At 35.7% G+C, this 15,903-nt stretch overlaps 1 protein-coding gene across 2 annotated transcripts in view; it reads left to right on the forward strand.

Annotated features, from left to right (window-relative positions):
- The window catches only part of METTL8 (methyltransferase 8, tRNA N3-cytidine), a 101,322-nt gene that overhangs the window by 1,666 nt on the left and 83,753 nt on the right, over positions 1 to 15,903 (forward strand). The window contains exon 3 of one of the 2 annotated variants that reach the window (XM_064660879.1): positions 6,334 to 6,403. The gene's annotated coding sequence lies outside the window, so the exon portion shown is untranslated. Of the gene's footprint in view, positions 1 to 6,333; positions 6,446 to 15,903 lie in introns of both variants that reach the window. The other variant, XM_064660878.1, reaches the window with a different exon arrangement.

The following is a 15,903-nucleotide window of genomic DNA, read 5'->3' on the forward strand; positions in this document are numbered from 1 at the left end:
ACAGCTTATAGGGGATTTTATACACCCATGCTGTGCATTGGTTCTTGGATGGTCACAGCTTGGTTAAGACACGAACACCAGAGTTAATAGTGATTGTGTACCCATGTAAACAGAACTAGTGTATTACTGAGAAGTTACTTTGAGACATGTAAAAGAATGATAAAGGTGCATCAGGTCTCTGCTGCAGGTGAGCAGGAATCCAGACTAAGCAGAGGAAGATACCATTTGATTCAGAAGAGTCTCTACTTTTGTTTTTTTGGAGAACATTAGACTCCTCTGCTGCCTGAATCATAAGGGTAGAGAGCAAAGGCAACTGGGCCATCATCTTGCTCTGTCACCTCCTTGTGCTGCTGAGGAACAGTGATTTGCTCTGGAGCATGAGCCCAAGATCTGTGCTAGACAGGGTAGTTCCTTCCTCAAGTAACTGCCAGTGCTGTGCTGTCCTCTCTGGAATTACATGAGTCTAGGAAAAGGCAGCTGGCCTACCTTTCTCCATTGAGGCTCCCTTTTTTCCCCTCATATTTCAGGGCAATTAAAAGTCCCTCCTACAGACTTACTGGAATTGAAATAATCAGGAAAATTTTATTTCATGATATAAATATATAACTTTTCTAATATCATTTGTTAGTCTGTGCTTTTGCTTAGAAAATTTGCTGCATTGCTAATATAAGTTTCTTTCCCCTTCCCTATTCCTGCTCGATGGACATATTTTTTTCTGTTGTATCACAATAAGGTGGTGGTGAATGGGTCCTTTTTGAGGATTACAGAAAATAAGGTTACCAGTTGAAAAATTCCAAGTTCTCCTTCCTCAGTGTGGTCTGTGTACGGTACTCTCTTCTTTTTTTTCTGTTATATTGTTAAGAGAGGAGATAATGACAGCTTCCTAAGGGATCCTGTAACACACCAAAACCTGCACTAGCTCTGGTTTTATGAGAGAATATGAGAACTGCCAAGAGATCAGACCAAAGGAAAGGTTTTGTTGTATGCCAGCCTATAGTCTACCCTCAGCCTGAGCACCTGTTTCCCGTTAATCTTTGTGGAAGTTTTGTTGAGAGGGGAGAATACGTTGGAACATTTATTAAGATGATATCAGAGTTCCTTTTGTATGAATTAGTTAATGTTACTAGCCAAAAAGATAATAGGATAAATAAGAGAGAGAAAGTGTTAACTTTTTTCAGGGACTTTATTTAACTTTGCATTAGGATTTAATTATTTTTCTGTATGTAAGCAAAAGGGATATCTTATATTATCATAAAATATATTTTAAACTAGAATTATTATGAACTAAGGGACACTAAAATACTACATTTTACTTAAAGTGAATGCACTTTACATCCAGTGACATCAAATTATCTAGTTCTGGAAATGTTAAATAATTGCCAGATCAAGTGCTTAATTATTATTTACAAATGAAATAAGAGCCTTAAAAAGATGAAGTGACAAGACCACAGAGGATTTAGGACCATTTAGGACCATTTAGGATTCCTAGTTTCTGATATTCTATTCTTATCATGAAGTAATATTTATTCTGCTGTACCTGTTAACTGGAACAGTTAAATTTTAATCTTTTCACATTGTTATGAGAATTAGTTGAGTCACTGATTCACAGCATCAGTCAATTCTATTTGATAAAGACTGGTGCCATGGAGTCATTTTACTGCTGACAGAATTGTAAGTAAAGATAGAATTTGTTCCTTTTCTGTATCTTTGTTGAGAAACTTGCTGTGTGTGTTCCTATGAAAAAATTAACAGAAAAAATTTGAAATTCAAACCATAAAATTCCTAAACATTATTTGGATAGCTAAACCCATCTACTTGCTAGCGTAGGACTAATTTTAGTTTAATGTTTTATTCTCAAACCGGATTTCCTTTTTTTAATTTATAGATATGTTTTCTAGACAAGCACATCACATCGTATTAAACTCTTGATTATATTTTTTAATCAGGATTAATTTTTTCTTTCTACTTTGCTTGACCTAAATTTGGTTACATTAATATCCTGTTATTTAATCTATTTGACAAGTGTTTTGGTTTATGTTTTCTTCTGAGATAGTCTGATCTATGCAAGTAGTTTAGTTTAAAAAATAACCTTTTGAACAAAAGGAATCCGCTTAGGTTTGAATGGTACATCTTTCAGTGCCTTTGACTACATTAGCACATGTGTTTTCAGACAGAGAAAGAGAATAAACCTGCAAAAGGCCTTTTGTAAGGCTTGTAAATGGAACATATATGTGTGAACTTGTAGAGACCTAAGTAAGTGTACATCTTTCCCATGACATGTGATTTTGAGACTCCAGAAAACCATAAAACAGTGAAATGCACATGTTTTCTAATGGTAGAAATTTAAACAGCTGTTTCTTTCAGTTCTTTAAAGGCTGAGATAAGTATACAATTTTCAACAAATAAAGTATATTTTGCTGGTATGTGTGTGTATAAGTGGATACTCTACTGCTGGCAGATTTTTATTCAATAATTGCTTTTAAACATAGGCATCATCATCGTCATCATGGGTCTTGATGGCTGTTAGTACTCAGATTTCTATTGAGACAAATCTGCTGTTCCTGTCAGAAAAAGTTTTATAAGAAATGAGCCTGTTTGTCTTAGAGAAAGCAGTTTGTGGTGTTGTTTTGTTAAATTTGCTACTGGAATCTCTTCTATCTGGAATTTTTAACAGGAGATTAGACAGCTATTATGTGTTAAAGAACACTTATTCTGCTAAAGCAGATTGGACTAGATCTCTGATGCCCTTTTCAAGTCTGTATTCTGAGAGTGCTGTGAGTACAGAAAGAAAAAACAACCATCTCATATAATTTTTCTCATGGAACATCTTGTGAAACAGCCATCTGGACTTTTCTGTGGCTTTAGAAGTTTACAATCAAAATCTGCTACTCTGCAAAAAAATAAATAATTTGAAAAAATTAAATTCTTCAATTACATTATACTTGCAGAAAAAAACTTATAAAATTTAAACTTTTTAAAATAATATTAAATATATGTTTATAACTGGGGACTTGCACTTATTTTACAGTAAATAGAATATGTTCAAATACCCTTCTGGAAAAAATCTACATGTATAATTTGGCATTTCTTATTCTGCATAACATACACAAAGCACCATCTAACCTGTTAAATTTTTTTATAGCACTATGACAAAAAGTAAACAGCACTGTTTTTGTTAGTATTGTCTATGCCAGTAATGCTACCAAGCTCTAACACATTTACAGATCTGTTTTTATGAGCAAAATATATTTACAGCTGGTATTAAAGGCAGTGGAAGTATGTGCTATTTAAGCAATATTGTCATTAATCATGAAAATTATTTTTAATTTCACTGTAGTTATAGAGAGTTATATCTTTCTTGCATTCATTCCCCTAAAGATGCCTGCCATTCAGAAGTGAAACAAAAAGCCCATTATAGAGGCTGGCTTAAATTCATTGTATATATCCACAGACAGTTACTGATCAGCTGTTGTGATTTATTTATGACGGCCATTTAGAGTCCAAAAGAAAGTAAAAAATACAGATCCATGAGATTTTATAATTTCCTGGTTTTCATTTTTACATTTAGTGGTAAATCTAGCATTTTGTAGCATTTCTTTCTCTGAGAGAAAAACCCTCGTGGCTAGTTCATAGAACAATTCATCTTGAAAGGACCATTTTCACAGCTCTTATCCCTGCTCTGGAATTGTGGGGCAAGTGACTGCAGTCATGTCTTGAATTTCACCTTGGTGTCACAGGAGGAAAAGTGGTGTTTTGCCACCTTTAGTTTTTGCCACTGGTTACTAGGTTACAGACCTACCTTTATTTTTTCTTAGTCTCAGTTGTTTAGTGTGTCACATTAACCATATTTATTTCAATAGCAATATTTCTTACTACTAAAGCTATGTGATTTGATATTTGAAAGGAAGCCTTTTGAATGGAAGGCATCAAATATAATTTGGAGTGTTATTAAAATCGTATCTGCATGGCGTAGATCATAACTTCATTACTAACAAAGAAATCAATACAGAATCATATCTGAGTGGTTTTGGAGCTTTTCTTCCTGCCACATATCAGAAACTGAGAGTTACCCTTGTGATGCAGGTATAAAGTAAGGATGGCAAATACTATCCAGTTTTACAGGAGTTAATTCAAAATCAGTCACAGATACTCAAGTGACGGTTAAGAATTGCCCTTCAATCTCCTAGTTCCATGATCGATTCAGAAGAACATACTAGTTTTCTTAAATATCAAATAATATTTAGGAGTAAGCATTTTAAATGACTGCAAAGTCTAAATTTGTGAGGTTAAAAGATTATCTCCACAGGGTGGAAATTTCTGCAGGCCATTGTTTGAACTCCTGAAATGTACTAGAGCAAATTTCATACTTATTTCCATTGAGAAGGCAAATTACTTTTCATAGAAAGGGATCAGAAGCATCAGAGTGGATATGGTATGTTAATAATAGGAGGTGGGACAGCGAGGGTAGAACTGATGGGACACTTACGGTTCAAGGAATTCAGCACTTTTCATTTATGCTGGAAAAAATGTAAATTATGTCACCCTCGCCTCCTAGTGCAAAGTTATCAGACAGACATCACTAACTGATATCTCTGCCATTAAAATGAATGGAATGTTATTTCCTTCTATTTATTTCTTTTGGAAATCTTGCAATATCTTATTGCAAATGAAACAAAAATCCACATATGGTGTAAGAAACAAAGATTTGTCTGTAGTTTCAATGCTGGATTATTGCTGTTCTGTCTCAAAGCTAATTGAAATCCAAGATGTTTGTATCAAAGCTGTAATGAGACACTGGCAAATACCTTTCTGCCCCACTGGAAATGTAATCTTCCTATTGAACACTTTGTCCTGGCAAACTCCATCTGCAATAGGAATAGGCGTTTAGCATTTGAATCGAGGCGGTCGCTCCTTTGGCTCAGATGATACAGTGCACACTCCACTTGCCTGCAGATGAAATCGATCCTTTACTGCCTTGAACATGACTGTGCATTTTTTACACCTAATTATCTTGTTGTTTCATATAGATGAATTTGGAATGCTAACACTATCACCCCTTTTTGATCTTTGCATACATCGGTGAGACAATTCTCTGAAAAGCCAGATATTCTCTACATAGGAATACTTTTAAAATACTCAGTTGCATTTCTTTACTACATAAAACAGAATAAGATCACAGCGTTTCATTTATTGATAGAATGTTTCATAACATTTTCCTCACTTGCAGCAGTAAAGCAATAGTTCTGTGTATAGTTACTCAAACTTGTAGACTTCTAAACAGCTAGAGACTAAACTAGGTATTCAATGTTTTGGTTGTTTTACTCCTAAATAATGCCATTGACTTCAGTGAAGAGAGGCAACATAAAATTGAGGGGCAGTTGCAACGTGTTCACTCTTAAGTGTTAAAACTTCCATTACCTTTGGAAATGTGACTTGTTTTTTGGTTTGTTGTTTTTTTGGCTTTTTGGGTTTTTTTTTGTAATATAAGGTGAATTGCACTGAGTGTATGTACAAAATCATTATTTCCTTTTTTCTTTTGCTTTGACATGAATATATGCTCTTAGAGTTTTCATTTCACATCAAGTGTGTAGGTTATTTGTACAAAAAATGGGAAGAAATCTCTAACTATGGAAGGGATAGTGTGAAAGGCATAAATAGCAGCTAGTCTCTGCAGCTATGAACCTGTTCTTATTTAAATCAGTGAAAATTTCAGTGCCAACTGCAGTAAATGCAGGATCAAGTCCTCAGCTCTTTCTGAAAATCAATTAGATGCATTCTTATTAGGTTTTCATGCCTTTGAAAATCTATCTCTAAATTACGGATGGAAACCGATCAAGTAGATTTCCGAGATAATTTTATTAAAATAAATTCCACAAGGTTGTGTAAAATGAAAAGAAATGCTTAAATTTACTGGCTTTTTATTTATCCAAAAAGAGTGAGCTATATCTGAGATTGTCAAATCACCTTGTTTTATTTGCTGAAGCATGTAGGACTTAGAATGCTGGTGTGACTTTGTGTATCATGAATTGTTTCTGCACTGGAAAGAATAGTGCTGGTGGTAAGAAGCTAAGTGATTAGAAATTGCTCTGTCAGGCCTTGGACTGAAATACCTTTTAAATACACTTTTTATATGGTGCTGTAGCAATTGAAAGTTCTGATTCAGTGCCTGCTAAGAAAATATTGGAAATGCTTTTAGAATTTTCTTAGCCAACTAAAGTTTAGTAATAGTGGATAGCAAAAATTATAATTATTAGGATGATTAAGCAATATTTAATGCAAAAAACTGTGGCTTGTTCTGATTTGTATCTGTTTTGAATCTTCCATTGTTCACAGAAGATTCAGTGGTGGCTGAAGGGTACATGACACGAGCTGCCAGCTGGTACAGCGTAAAGTTTGCATAAAGGTAATTTTTCCATGTCTCCCATCTTAATCTGCTGTCTTTCAGGTCCAATAACCTATTTCTTTAAACTATGTTACTGTTTTTTATATATATGTGTGTGTGTATATATATATATGACCATGATGTCATAAAATGTTTTTGTACATTATGCCACACTGCGCTGTATTTACCTAGAGAACATAATATTCTTTTGAAATCTTACCTAGTTATATAGCTTTTACAGATTTAAAATTACAACATTAACATCTCTGTTATGTAATTAAGCTATATTTTAATTGAGATATAAGACAATCTATTTGTTATTATAATATAAATTAAAATTATGTAATTGAGGTAATGTATCAATACATGCATATAGTAAGTATTGAACATGCACAGTTCATATCATAAAGATATTGAGGTTACTATTAGTTTTATTTAATAAATTCAGATAGTGAGTCAAGTCAAAAGATGCTCTAAATACCGTGCAACTTAACAAAAACAATCTTCAGTAGGAACTTTAAAACAAAGAAGATTGGAAGTGGTATTTGAGGTGTTACTATATCATACTTACTTATAGTTAGGAGGATAAAAATTAAATGAATGGAAATAAGGAACTATTGCATTTGCCAGCTGTATCTGTACATATTTGAAAGCCTGATCCTCAAAAACTACTGAGTGCATTCTCTTCCAACTAAAAATGGTAAAAGTGTAACTGTTAGCCTGAGAACAAGCCTGAGAAGTAGTAACCTAGAGATAATTGCTTTTAAAAGTTATTTTAAGATCATAGAAGAAAAGTGCCATTTCAGCCATGTAAGGGTAATAATACCAGCTAATGCAGGAATGTGTTCTGGCAAAAATAAATAAGCATTGCAAAACCTGATATGGCCAGTATGGAATACAGAAATATATCCAAGTGAGTAAGCATCAAATGAAGGATTATCCCTACTTGTGGAGAATCCATTCCAGCAAGAAATTGAACCATGGACTACTGCATCTGAAATTCGTAAGGCTCCCTAGAGAGCTAAAAGGGAATCTGCAGATTCTGTCATCAGTATGCCAAAGATCTCTGCACTGTACTATGGTGCACAAAGGTAAATGTTCCTGAGATTTCCCTTTTTAAAGGACTTCTTTCAGAATAGTAATCAAACCTCAATGTTCTGAGTTTTTAAAACTACAGCTAAGTTCTCTTTGCTGTTGCTTTGTATGTGAATGCAGGAAAGGAGTTCTGATTTTCTGAAGGTTCTAAAATAAGAGCAAAAATATTGAGATGTTCTGAAATGGCTTGAAAGGTAAATAGAAGGTTCTAAAATGTTACCAAATGTGCAGGCTAACCACAGAGAAAGAGAAAGAATAAGCATTTAAAGCAAAATATTTTATTCCATATTTAGCTTGAATTGGAAAGAGACTGTCCAAAGCAAATAACAGAAAGACAACCAGATGTGCGAAACTATGTGTCTGGAGACTGGGGAAGTGTGGAGGATGAAACTTCTGAGATTGCAATATAAATATGTTAGGAATAAATTAGAACTGACTTTGTACTGGAGGAGCTGCCAAAATCATGATGCTAGAATATATTGATGCAGGAACATCCTATAGGTGTTGCATATATCTCAAACAACTTCTAGAACATCGTGCTAGACCACTCCAGAGCAAAGAAATTATCCATGGATAGTGAGTTGAAGAGAGAAAAGATTTTTATATATCTTTGTTAATATGGTATAGAGAATAGAACTGCTGAACAAGAAAATGACAAACTGGGTATTCTTAAGATTATTAACTGTATGAGCTAAAATGAACACCAAGAATGATAATGACCTCAACAGTCAATTATGGGTGTTCGATAGTTCTAAAAAAACCCACCCTAACACAACTCAAATAGACACACTTAAATGGACACATACAAAATCAATAATCACCTTAAAAACTGTGGTGAAAAGCACAACTGTCTTTTACTTGGACACCTGTTTGGTCTGGAAAAGGATCACATTATGAGATTCTGCCTCTGGCCTCGAGAAATAATGTGATCTGTAGAATCGATACTACGAAAGACTTTACGATTTTACTGGATTTTTGTAGCTTTGTGTTCTGTATTTCTCCTTCTACATGTTCAGATGGTAGGCTCGCTACAATGTGTTATACTTCTCATATCATCAGGAAACCTGTGACAGATATCTTTTATTTTAGAAACACTCGTTTGCTGATTCATTCTGCAAGCCTTCCCATCTTGATTTTGATTCAGTCTTGTGTACAGCTGCATAAAGATGGTGAAGTAGGGTCTATCATACACAAAACTGTTCTGAAGAATCAAGAGATTTTAGCAGAATATCCCAGCAACCAGAACTGTGCAGATGAGTCCACTTAAGATATGGTTAAATACTTTTTGCCAACCTTTAATGAAAAACACTGTTGTAAAGCTGACAACAGCTAAGAAATATAAACATGTATTTAAGTCAATGAAAACTAATTAGATGAGCTCTCTGACATCAAATTCAATGTGATTTGATTATAAATCCAGAAAAGAAGCTTCATGTTTATGAAAGCTTTTCCAGTGACATTGTAATGAATTGCAGCACATCTTTGCCCATGCTTTTTGACCCAGTCAAACACAACAAAATCATTTTGTTTATTCTATAACAAATATTGTTGCATACGCATTTTCATTTTCATAGGCACTTTTTCCTTTCCTCTCAGAAAGTCTCTCCTGGTTATATTGCAGTTAATCATGACTGGTTGGTTGCTTTTAAAAAAATCTCATTGGACAAGTTCCTGTGTTGGGTCAAATTAGGATATGATGTTTTGTCTTTCTGATCAGTCTGATGAATCATCTTTATCATTTCACCTCCCTGACTTGTGCTGCAAGTGTAGAAAAAAATTGAGGCAAAGAACTGCTGTCAGCTGCTGGTAGTTTTGTCCCAGTCCTGCACTGAACCGAATGAATGAATGAAATGGCCAAAAGAACTACTGGAAAGAAGGCAAGCTGTTATCCTGTTAGGAAAGTCAGTTTTATTCCAAATCTTTACAAAACTAAAACATAGTTTATTTTTCAGATGAAACTCTGAACATTTATGTGAGCTCATATCTCTCAAAGAAGTTTTAAAGCTGTCTTTGTCCTATGTAGGATAGTTTTGTATTGTATTTTGTAGGAATAAATGTGAACTTGCTCTGTCACTGCACTGAGCCTGTTGGACTCTTTTTGCAACACAATGAATGTGGAGACAGTTTGAGCTAGCAGTGACATGCCCACATTTGAGCTATTAAAGTTTTATCTTGGTTATAGCTCTGTGTAGTCAGTTTTGTGAGGTGGGTTCTTTCATTTTGGGCAGAAGAATGAACATTTACCATCTACCTTCCTAATATGCAGACTTCCCATTTAGCTTCATTGAAAGGTTAATGAGTCATAATTATAAATATCTGTACAGAAGGAAGACAGCTAATAGCAGAGGATCATTTAGTTACAAGATAAAAGCATAAAATCTAATGATCAAAAGTCGACAGTAGATAAATATAAAATCTTAATTAGGTACTTAAAAAGTTTTTGTTAATTACAATTTGGAACAATGTGTCTAGAGTAAGGGGAATATTCTATCATCAAAATTCTTTAACTGCCATTTTTTTCTGTATGCTTGCACACAATTTCTGAACTGATATGGGAATTATTGCTTAAAGACCTACAACTTTTGATTTGTAGAAGGTCAAAATAGTTCACAGAGGTTGGACTTCACACTCTGAACTTTCTGGTAAGGCACCTTGCCCTGAATTTCATCGTTAGAAATCTAATTAGCCAACTGTGAAAAATAGAGAGGAGAGAAATAAGACACTTCCTGTTCTCTAGTGCTCTCTTCCCCATGCAAGAGGAATTAAAGTCAAATGTGACATAGCAGAAGATAGTAAAAAAAATAAGAGGTTTTGAAACAAAAAACCTCTACGTCAACACTCCACTCTAAAAGCAGAGGGGGCAAAATGTAAAACCCCAAATCAAGTCTCAATTTACCATGTTTTGAAAAGAAAATAAATGGTTCTGGAAAGTAGATAAATGCTAATGAGTCTATGCCATAACCCTCATGGTAATTTTGTAGCTGTGTATCAGGTTATTAGGTTTATCTCCAAAATAATTCTGTGTTCAGGGGAGTCTCAGTAAAATCGGGGGTTCACTAAGACTTTGGGTGCTCAGATAAACTTCTAAACTGCAGGAAGCTTGTCCATATACCCCAAATTCCAGGCTTTGCTAAAATTTCTATGCAAGAAACACTGATACTAAAGATAATCTTTAGTATATGCAAAAATACCAAGCAATTCTTATCAGTGGCCCTAAGATGACACTTTTTTTAATTGAATGTTCTCTGAAGATTTTGCAGGTGGTAACTGAGTATCTCAAGTATGCTATTTTCTAGCAGCAAAACCAGCCCTACTACAGGCTTAACTTAAAGGTTCAGTTATTCTTAATAATTGAATTTCACAAGATAATCATAACTTTGTAATCAACAAAATACAAAACCATAAAATTAGTCATTGTAGTTAGATAACCTGATTTTAATGTCAGAATAAATTGTTCATATAACTAACTGAACAAAAAGGGAACAAAATTAATTCTTACCCATCTTTCTATTATGTACATCTAGTTCAGGAACTCCAGAATATTTACCTCAGTACTATGATACTATCTTCCAGTTACTGAATTTAAACTTTTAGATCAAGTAGATAATATTTATTTCTTGTTTGTTTAATTACTGACTCATTATGGTATTTAACTTATTTAGTGTATATTATTTAATTAGAAAAATTACTAAAATTTGGTTAAATGATCTGTTAATAATTACATTTGAAAACCTATACCCTCTCAGTGCCAAACTCCCTCAAACTGCCTTCTGCCCACAGTATTTCTTGTGTGCTTACTGTGGAGTTTTGCTTTGCTTGTGAAGTTTCCTGCATTGTGATGCAAACTTTTCTCAGTATCTCAAAAGATTGCATTTTCCATAGGTACTGTAGGTTGACAGAAGATAACAGTCTGCCAACTGGCTGGAAATGATTTCAAGTTGCACAAACCTGCTTTATCAACAAAACTCTTAACCCCTGTTTAAACGTTCAGAACATGTAATTCAAAATTAAAGAATGTGCAAAAGACTGTACAATGAATTGCTAAGATAACTGTAATGATGCACAGTTCTACACTCACTCTTTTCTCTCTGCTGAAGGACTCCGGATATCAGGCAAATTCTGATGAGAGTTTTTGTTAATTACGCTTATGTTACAAGATGTGCTATGACAGTTCTATATAAAACCAGTACATTGCTTCCATTATTGTTGGACGTTTGCATTAAACTACAAAGAGTTTCCATCTTTATCTTGTTCCTGGCTTGAGACCAGTAGCTTTCTTGCTTTTTATTAGTTGCAGCATAACCTAAAATAGAGGCTGAATAAAGTAATTGACCAAGAATACAGCTTCAAATAATATTGTCTATGTGCCCCACTCTGTCTTTCCCTTTTCTGTCTCTCCCTAGGGGAAAAGCAGTTATCTTCCTTATGCTAAATCCAGTTTCTATCCACAGCAATCATGTAAATCTTGGCATCAGTCTCACAGCAGAATAGAAAGTCAAATCAGCAGGAAACTTCCCCATAAGAGCAACAGGCAGCCCCAGGAGGAAGAAAAAAAAACATAACAAAAATATCCTCTCAAACTCTTCCATTTATTTCCTTTCAAAAATACGAGTTCTCTCATTAGAAACACTTCAGGTTTTCTTGTATTTTTAAAGATAATATGCCTTCAAAATATAACAACTCATTGTTCAGGAAGCCTGCCAGCCTTTCAAAGCCTTTTATTTCAAAGCTTCTTTCTGAATAAACAAATTTATAAAGAGAACAGATTGAAGTTTCTGCTTCTCCTAGTGTTTTACATAGAGGCTACACAAGCTGTCTTCTCTCAAAATGAGTCAGACCTTAAATTATAAAGTAACTAAAAATTGTTGGATGCAGCTGGTGGGATGGATTTTCTATCTTTTACGTACAGACTGACTCTAAAGCAACAAAAATATGTTTAATTGAAAATTCAAAATGTTAGAGCAAACCCCCAAAATATTTTTTATTATTACAGTCCTAAATGTTAAATAATATTATTAGTAATTTGATTAGGGATGTTTTAAATATTTAGAGATAGGCAAAGGAAGACTAAGTGTAATACAAATAACTATCATATAAACATGTCGATAACATAATAAAACTATACATGTGGTTTGTAATATAATTTAATTTGTACATATTGGACTGATGTACAAAATGTCTTTTTATCCAGTTATTACATTCCACAAGAGCTGATTTCACTTCAGAGTGAATTAGTCCTTTAAGGAGAAATTCTCCTTTTAGGAGAAATTGTCTTCCTCATACTAAACTGAGTTACCCTCCCAAAAATGAGAGATTAGTTACTAGGGTTATAAACCAGAGAAAACATACCCAGAGATATAAAGATTTCATTTGCTATAGCAGAGATTCAGGGAATACAAATATAGGAATAAAATGTCCTTAGAAGAAATGGAGAAAGGAGTTTTGGAATAAGAAGGAAATGTTAATTAGTGAATGGAGCACATGTCACTGAGTAGCTTGGAAAGCATAATGTTAGTAAGTACAAAATAATGTGAAAGAAACGGGAAAAATTGTCTGAACTCTCACAGGATTGTAGTCACCTCTTCACTTAGTAAGAAGACCTGGGGGTCGCTGTGGAGATCTCAAACCGTGTGTAGATTCCTTGATAGAGCTTCCTATAGTTAGTACCTGAGTAGCAATTGAAAATCAGAAAGAGGTTCAGAGTACACAAGACTCCCCGATGACTGGAGTAGGCTTGCAAAGGAAGAAATCAAAAGCCACACCTCTATGTGATTGTGTGCCAGAATATTTGACTTCTTATTAAAAGCAGGTACAAATGCAGTACAGGTACAGTCAGAGACTGGAATAACAGTGAACTCTGCTGTCTCTGAAGTCAGCTAAAATCACTGGAAGCAATTCTTACTTAAAGATACTTTTCTTCCAAGTGGAGTAACACTACTGTGGGGGATTTGAACAGCTGCTGATGTGTCAGTGGCTGACTGCCTGTACTGCCTGTGAATTTTATGTCATTTATTTGAGGATAGGATAGCAGTGCTTAGGTCTGTATGCAAACTCAAATAGTGCTTATGGTTATACACTTACAGTCTCATGGATAGGCAAATTCTTCCCAGGCTTTTGCAGTGCCATTGCCAGGGTCCCACTGCTTGGAGAAGAGTTCATCCAAATCCATGTATAACAGTGCCTTCTTTGCAGGGCTGCAGTTGTTATTTCCAGTCACCAGCTGTAGAGTTATCAGTACATTTTGAAAGCTGCTGAGCAAGGCCCTTGCAACTTCTTACAGTATGCAATAAAGTGAGGACAAGATTTATCTCTCATTTTACATTGCTACAGATTTTAAGCATACTTTTCAACATGGAAATGTATATTTGCAGATGCTGCTCTAATTAGGTATGGAGACCTGTGAAGTGATGGTATTGTTTTGCATCATTGTAAATGCAGGAAAAGAATTGCTTTATGGAATAACTGTCCAGCAAAATCTTAGTTCACTTCATGCACCTCATCTGTTATTTGTAGATTATAATAACTAAAATGTAATTTTGAAGCTTTTTAAGCACAGTATTTCCATAAAACAATATGAAGAGAAGAAATAGTTATAAATGGAGAAGCCACGGCATGTCTACAGCAAGTACTCCATTTCTGAGTCCAGGCTGAATATGTCAGGGAGCAATGAGGGCTGGCTGGGAGCGGGGCAGGCATGGAAATGGCAACCAGGTTCAACTGCTGAGGCAGGTGGACAGTCATGCTGGAAAGTCAATCCACAGGTCATAACCCAACCTACTGAGAGTTAGAGTCCTGTGCTTACTGGGCAGGTCCTTGGTGATGGGGTCAGGCAGAAATCAGGCCAGGAAGTCAAGTCCAAGGGGCACAGGCAAGCCCCAAAACACCCAGACTGAGCTTAATTAAAGCCCTTGGATTTATGGGCAGGCATCTGGGGGTGAGGCTGGTCAGGGCCACTAAGGCCTGCTAGTGTTCGGACCTGTCTGGCATGGGAGACCCTACCGAAGGCATGTACCATCACCAGCACAGCTTGCAACTGCATAGGGGTACACAGGCTTCTTTCCCACTCAAAATGCTTAGGGCAAGCCATTCACTCCCTACTTTTCTGCCACCCATCTATACTCAAACGCAGGGAAGTACCCAGGAACATCCCTTTGTCCTGACCACCCACCTGACACAATAAATAAATCCAAAACAAACCGAACCTGGGCCGTAGCCGCAGGTGAGCCAAAATCAAACCATTCCGGCCCCCGCACCCACCCGGGGCTCGGGTATCTCCCATGGCCCCAGCCCAGCCAAAACCCCCCAACCCCCAGAAGAACCCACTATCGTCCCCCCCCTGTGTTACCACAGATCTTCCCTGGCACTGCTCTCCTGCAATGCTCCACACAGGGCTGCCTCGCCCGCCCTCCCGCCGGTCTGAGGACCCCCATGGCTTGGCGGCCGCGTGGGCACAGCACAGCCCGGCGGGCAGCACGTGGTGGCCCCACAGCACAGCCCTGGTGGAACCAGCACATGGTGGTGTCTGTCCTTGTTAGTATAGTGGTGAGTGAGTATCCCTGCCTGGCACGCGGGAGACCAGGTTCAATTTCCCGACGGGGAGGTTCTCCTAACACAACACTGAATTACAAAAATGGCATATTTGTTAAAGTTTAATGGGTTTAAACGTTTTTAAAAGCTGAAGTAGATAAAAATTTATGTAGTGTTTAAAAAATTAGGAAATTATATGCTGTCTGAAACTGTCTTTATTCCAACATGAACAATGGTAAATTTGGCCTTGTAGTGGGCTCTGCAGCTTTTACAAGAGATTATAATAGAAAGGCTCATCATTTTTGACATGCAATCAAAATACTCTACTATACTTATTCTTCTACAGTAGTAAAAATATAAATATGGTTTATATCTGTGAAATTAATGAATGAGCATAATACATAAATATTTCAATTATTAGAAAGAGCTATAAGAGTAAAGTGCCAGTAGAGACTCAAACTGCATTATTTAACACTCTAATTTCAAATTAAAAAGTCATAGAGTTTAGATAGTTTGCTTATAAAGTATGTCTTCATGCTTGTGACAATAATGATTGTATCAGTGTGGAGATACCCAAATTGGCTTTCAGTTAATAGGTAACACTTCAATCAAATCAGCAAAGCTCAGCTGTTTCTTTCAGAAGGCATTTCTTACTTCAGGCTTCTTTTTTTCTGACAGACTGATAGTAGTCTTTTCTGGTTGCTAACCTAATTCCTAGTCCAGTGCCATAAATCAACAGAACTGTGCAATCAAATAAAGATAGTAAAATGCTGCCTTCTGGGATAAAAGGAAGACTTGGTTCAAGTGATATATCTTTTTCTAAGTGTGTTTCTATAGCTTTTCAAATAAGACAAATTCTGCATTTGGATTTCCATTCTGCGTTTCCTTAGATTTCAGTA

Source organism: Pseudopipra pipra, chromosome 7, assembly GCF_036250125.1.
Source record: "Pseudopipra pipra isolate bDixPip1 chromosome 7, bDixPip1.hap1, whole genome shotgun sequence".
Lineage (NCBI taxonomy): Eukaryota > Metazoa > Chordata > Aves > Passeriformes > Pipridae > Pseudopipra > Pseudopipra pipra.